This window comes from Saccoglossus kowalevskii, chromosome 5 (assembly GCF_978046115.1).
Source record: "Saccoglossus kowalevskii chromosome 5, keSacKowa6.1, whole genome shotgun sequence".
NCBI classification, from domain to species: domain Eukaryota; kingdom Metazoa; phylum Hemichordata; class Enteropneusta; family Harrimaniidae; genus Saccoglossus; species Saccoglossus kowalevskii.
The window spans coordinates 33,680,448-33,686,773 of NC_140645.1; the positions used below are offsets into that span (position 1 = coordinate 33,680,448).

General features: G+C 32.6%; 1 long non-coding RNA gene across 1 annotated transcript; it reads right to left on the bottom strand.

Moving 5' to 3' along the window:
* Positions 1–4,372: 4,372 nt before the first annotated feature.
* Positions 4,373–5,116, bottom strand: LOC144346442 (uncharacterized). The gene is made up of 3 exons (XR_013419519.1): positions 5,061–5,116; positions 4,936–4,950; positions 4,373–4,474 (listed from the first exon to the last, which is right to left on the bottom strand). It is a non-coding gene; the product is annotated as an uncharacterized LOC144346442 (long non-coding RNA).
* Positions 5,117–6,326: the final 1,210 nt, after the last annotated feature.

A 6,326-nucleotide genomic window follows, 5' to 3' on the forward strand; every position in this document is an offset into this window, starting at 1 on the left:
CCACGGACAGTAAACCTTTCATTAATACGTAAAGACATACAAGTGTTAAATAACTGAAATAAATAGCTCAAAGAACACAGGGAGAAGTATGGAGTCGTAAAGTGGTCACCCGTTTTAGAGAAAATGTTTGCCAAAATCTTACATAATTATCCTAACTACAAAATGAAACTGTTTTTTACGCTACACAAGAAGCATTGTCAATGTTTTATTGAATGTTAACAATAGGGATGCCACATACTACGAATGGATACAGCGATATGTTAAGTCATTTCATTGTTATAAGTTTTCCCTAATCTTTGAGGTAGTATTGTGAATGTTACATTTATTTTTATTTGTTTATAGAACGTCCGCAACCGACTCAATTACAAAAGGGAATGTTCATAAAGTACGTATGTACGTATTTATTATCCTATTTCGTTGAGTTGTTACACACCGATACTACCCCCACGTTTAACAAGAAGCCATATTGTTTGTTTGTATTCGTCTCTCTGTTTTGAGACACTTTCATTAAAATGCTTATATCTGTGTTACTCATATTTTAAAGAATTCTGCAAAGTGAATACAATATGATAGTTAAATGAAGATTAAAAGTATACTTTCCTTTACGAAAATAATAATCATTGTTATTCATATTTAGTGTTAATTCTTGTACATATTCTCAGTGTTTTGATCATTAGCGGTGAGTAGCATCTACATTTCCATCATGAAATAAAAAAACGTTTACTAATATGTTAGCACCGGTGTCGTTCAATGTAATTGAGGCAAACACTTGCAGGTGTATTCATTATACTACGGCCGACATAAACCATGCTTATAAAAGTATAGTCCTGTACTTATACTATTAAATACTTTGCAATAATACATGCACATGTTTCATTACATTAGCGATAAACAGGTTCACATTTCTTCAGTATAATCTATTCATGAGTTGCGGTCTTTTGTTTATTTGTAGTACAAATATATAATAACACATCAATATACAAGTAACTTGTAGAATCGAAAGATTGGTATTCGATATATATTTTGTTACATTAGCAGCACATAATATACACACATTTGGTAGCAAAACACTTCATTTTTATACAATGTCTTATAGATACGTGTAGTATTCTGATCTCAAAATCTTTGATAGATTAAATATATCACATTGACAAACATTTAAAGTTAAAATGCGAAGTACTTTTGTCCTTAAAGAAACGTTTGCAAATTACATTAAGATCTGTGTTGGCACATGGAAGAGTGTCATATACCAAATGGTCATTAGCAGAGTAATATAACTGATTATAGGATTTTCTGAAAACATGCTATCAATCACTTTTACAAAATTGTTATCGATTTTTTATTCGACGTTTGTTCACCGTATAATCACAACAATTGTATTATTTCTCTAGTAGCGTTGCATATTTAGCATAAATCATTATCATAGCAAAGGACTATAGATACAAATTTATTTTGAATTGTATGTTATGATATTCATGAGAATAGTGTAAATTCTAAAAACAAAATATGTATATGTATATTCGGGTGTAGCCATCAGCGTGTTAAACCATTTATCATATAACATCTGTAAACTTGCAGTCGGCATCTTGGGTATTTGATACTTCTTCAGCCTAGAGCAATACAAAACATATATTATTGTTGTTATTAATCCAGATAATTGGCTGACAACGAGTATGCCGGTGAAAACATAAAAAACATCTACGTTGCTAGTTTCTACTTACAAGTCTTACATGTGGCTTAGTTCCAAGTTTCAATATTATTTCTTGATACGTTGGTCTCTCAGATGGCGCTTGTCGCCAACAATCCAGCATAATATTGTATCTGAAATGATAAATTCATTATTGAATATTCATTTATTCATTCTCGCTCGTTTGTTCGATTGTTCACTTTATATCTCAAACTGAAATTTCATTCTACTAACTGATGTGAACGTATTCGACCAGACTCGTTGAAATAGCTTACATATGTTTATGACAATGTTTCGGTTCAGGCATTCTGTACCCACGTTGTAGCTCATTGATAAGGTCAACAACAACCAATTCCGTATATGGAGTTTCACCTAAAGTCAATTTTATAAAATACTAGTATTAGTAGCAGCATTAATCGATAACGTTTTCTGCAATAATATATTTGTAAATATTATTGTGCCTTACCAAAATGAAATATTTCCCACAAGACTACTCCGTACGACCAAGTATCTGACTTGACAGTGTAAGAACACGCCAGCAACGACTCTGGCGCCATCCATCGCAATGGTAGACGATCCTGAAAAGTAAGTAATTTCACAGTTTATGTAATACATTGTCAGAATACAGAATTTTCTAGTGAGATGGGACTGTGATCAGACTGTATATACATTTATGTGTCCAAATCAAACGTGAGAGTACATCCACTAAGGCGAACCAATTCATAGTCAGGGCAAAATTGTTAGACATTGTTTAACGACCTGCGCATACTATAGTATTGAATCAAATAGGTGTAAATTCATGTTCGTACTCACACTTGTTGTAGTTTCAAATTCATGTTCATTCATAACAGAGGTTGAGAATTCTAAATCCGATATTTTACATATTTTGTTTGCACCAACCATTATACTTCTTGCGGAAAAGAATCGGAGAACACACTGGAAGTAAAAATCACAGTATCATGTATACATATGTAAGATCTGGTGAAGAGGCACGAAAACATCCACAATAATATTTCCTATGAATGGAAATAGCTTGTAATTACCACGTGTAATGGCAGTTGTTCATATTTTGTCTATATATGGTTTCTGCTAGTCTGATAATTGTACTCAATATGCAAATATGCTTTGTTTTAGAACTTATGTTTATACAGTCGTCACCACACTCACTGGGAACACGTCAGACATTCCTGTCTGTAATTTACCTCATTTTCTTCAAGATATTTCAATCCACGCACAATTTGAAGTCCAAATGTTATAAATTCGTCCGTCCTGTCAAACTCTTCAGGGGTGTCTGGATACAATTTTCCGGGATCCACCTGGGTTCGATATTCACGAAGAACACTTCGTAGGTTCTCGAAGGCGCAGAATTCCAATACAAGAAGAATGGGATCTGTAGTAAATAACACTCCTAACACATACTATTGTGCGGTTATTATGTTGTTTGGCACACACAAACCTATACATATAATATAAGAATCGAACTGATTACCAAACTCTTTGCATCACATTTCTCCTAACAGTAACACGGGTTATCTCACCTTGGACTGTGCAACAGGCAACCATTCTTATAACATTGGGATGATCGAGTCCCTTGAGCAATTCAATTTCTTTCACAAAACACACCTTATTCATTTCCGTTTCCTTATCTAAAAATCATTAAATAACAAGTATATAATCAGTTATATTACTCTGCTAATGACCTTTGAACCGAACACATAGATTGACACTTACCTTTAAACAATTTTACAAGTACTGTTTCCTTCTGACCATTCTCAGACAAAATATGTGATTTTATAACATGTGTTAATGCTCCACTTGAAATGTGTTCTATAAATGTCACTTTCGATCTCGGTACCTCCCAATCTGTCGCCTATACAAATAGATTATAAATGTATTCAAACAGCATATCTTCAATGTATTTCCATGGTAAACGCGGTATTATTATTTCGGAATCATTTACTTGTATATTCCTACCTTAGACAAAGCACTATCCATGTTCTTACTTGTTATTACACCTGAAAAAATGAAAGAACAGTGTTATGTTGATTGAATTTTACATTTATTCGAAATTGAACGCAATATCTGCAAGGCAAATAACACAGGCTACCATACCAGGATTATTGAAACTCAGACTCATGTATGTCGACTCTTCATTAAGTGTGTTAAGATCCATGTAGTCAGACTCTCTGGAATTAAATGAGTAATATCAGAGATGTGTTACATTAAAATATTGAGATTAACAGTTGTTGTCTGAACATGTAAATAATATAATTAAATTAAATTAAATTAAATTGAAAAAGCGAACAAACAAACACAGCAGCATTCCATCAATGTATTATGTCAATCTATCAACTCAGCCACGTATGCTCAATAGTTTCTAGAAAATAAAAGTTAACATCATCGTGCACTAACGAATTAAATGCTATAGTATACACGGGTTGTGTGTGCAGTCACCGCGATGCGTGTCAGATTGGGAATATGAACGTTGATATTTGAATACTCACGCTTACCTTACTTCATCTTCATCTTGCGTAGTATGGAATTGAAAAAAAAAACAGTTCAGTCTGTATGTTCTATATCAATAGTCATCCCAACAATAAAAACAGATCCAATTGCACAGATTGTATATTATATTCATTTGAAACGACTACCAAATTGCATACCTACCTTGTTTACTTTCAACTGTTGCTTGTTTTCGTTTATAAAACAAAATCACGATTATACACACTATGATTATTAAAACAAGCAATAATACGGTTAAGTGTTTCGCATATGACCCACCGTGTCCTATAGAAAATGTAAATTATAATGTATCATTATTGATGTCATTCAGTCTGTATGTATATACAAATGTAATTCATCCAATTATTAAAAGCTACAATCAGTTACAACCAGCCCAAAATTTAGGTAAAACAAAATCACATCAAGTTTAATGAATCTATAATAATATAGATGGAGAATAACATGATAATTTATCACATGTATAATATTAAATAAACAAGAATGAATGAAAAAACGTGATTAAATTATATCTTTATTTACGTAGTCAATGTCATCACCCAAAAATTGTCTTTCAAAAATGATTCCCTAAGAGAAGTAGTAATGAACCCCTAGTATCAGATTTCTCACATTGAAACTTTGTATGAGTACCAATACTATGTATATTAAAGAAAGTATAATATATCTTTTTTAAATTTCCAAATAAAAAATATATCAGAAATACAAATTAATCGAAAAACAATACTCACCATTATCACTATTTGCTGAAATTTAAAAAAAAGGTTTTATTTAGCAAGGAAATAGTAATATTCTATATTGGAAGACATATATGTTCATTCACATTACAAAGTAACTTTTATGACAGTCAACTTACGCAATGTGGAATTAGTAACAGCTTCGCTTGGCGTGTATCCTATTGTGTTTTGGCTAATAACAACGACAGCGTAGTATGTTGAATGCTCAAGGCCATATATGGTATCGTAGTTGTTCGACGTATAATCTGTTCTATTCCACGTGATATTGATACGATCTACATAACCAGTATCACTCGCATTGTCAAGAGCAGAGTATGCTAAGAAGAATAACTGTTGCGTGCCTCCATCGTGCCCGGGTTCCCACTTCAGTGAAAGAGAACTTTCTGTACGGTTTGTTACTTCAATATTCTGTGCCGCCTGCGGGCTAGCTACACATGAATCACATATTATGAAGAATCAGTATGTATGAGTGAATTAATCTTTAATTAATCGATAAATCAATCGATAATTTTGATACGAATAAACTTACTCAATCCATTAAGTTCAATGACAAACAGTGCTGTATTGATATAGTTTTCGGCACAACAAGTATAATTTCCATAATCTGCACGGGTCACATCCTCTATTATCAATCTGCTCACGCGTATTGTGTCATCTTTATTTTCCACTATAGTTCGTCCTTCGGTTCCGTTGATAATCTTTTCATCTTCCGGATTGTACCACGTGATACTTCCATCTGGGTTGCTATCGACCACACATGTCAGATTGCCAATTTCTCCTTCGTTAGCTCGTGATCGTGTTTCATCTATGTTCGTTACGAACGGTCCATCTTTAATGGTAAGCAATTATGCATGTGAGATTTTCCCGTTATTTATTAGACAAACAGTATTTTGTTTGGTGCGTGTTGGAAGCGTATAGGAGGGTAGCCAACTTTGAATTTACCAACAATATAAAATAAAAATAAGATTGTCAATTATGACTTAATCTCCGTATCACATATTGACCTTTGTACATTGGTGCTAGGCACTAACAATACATATAGCACAACTATTATAAAGACTTGCCGAGAGACGTGGTGTGTTTGTTGAAGTGATAAATTATGTAACTTCGAATATTTTGTAAGCATTTAAATAATGTTAATATTAGGCTAAATACGTTTCTGGCAACATCGCAGTTTTCGTTCATGACCTGTGATCTTTACAAAAAAAAATATTGTTATCAAAGAAATTATTTAAACATTGCTACTTTAATGTAGATCAAAACTTTTTCTTGAACGTTTTCTTGAAATATAATCAATCGATTTTCCGTTTCTGATAAATATTGGTTATCAAAGGTCAAAACTGAAATTATTTATGTTGTCATCAAAAGAAAAAAATCAACTTTTA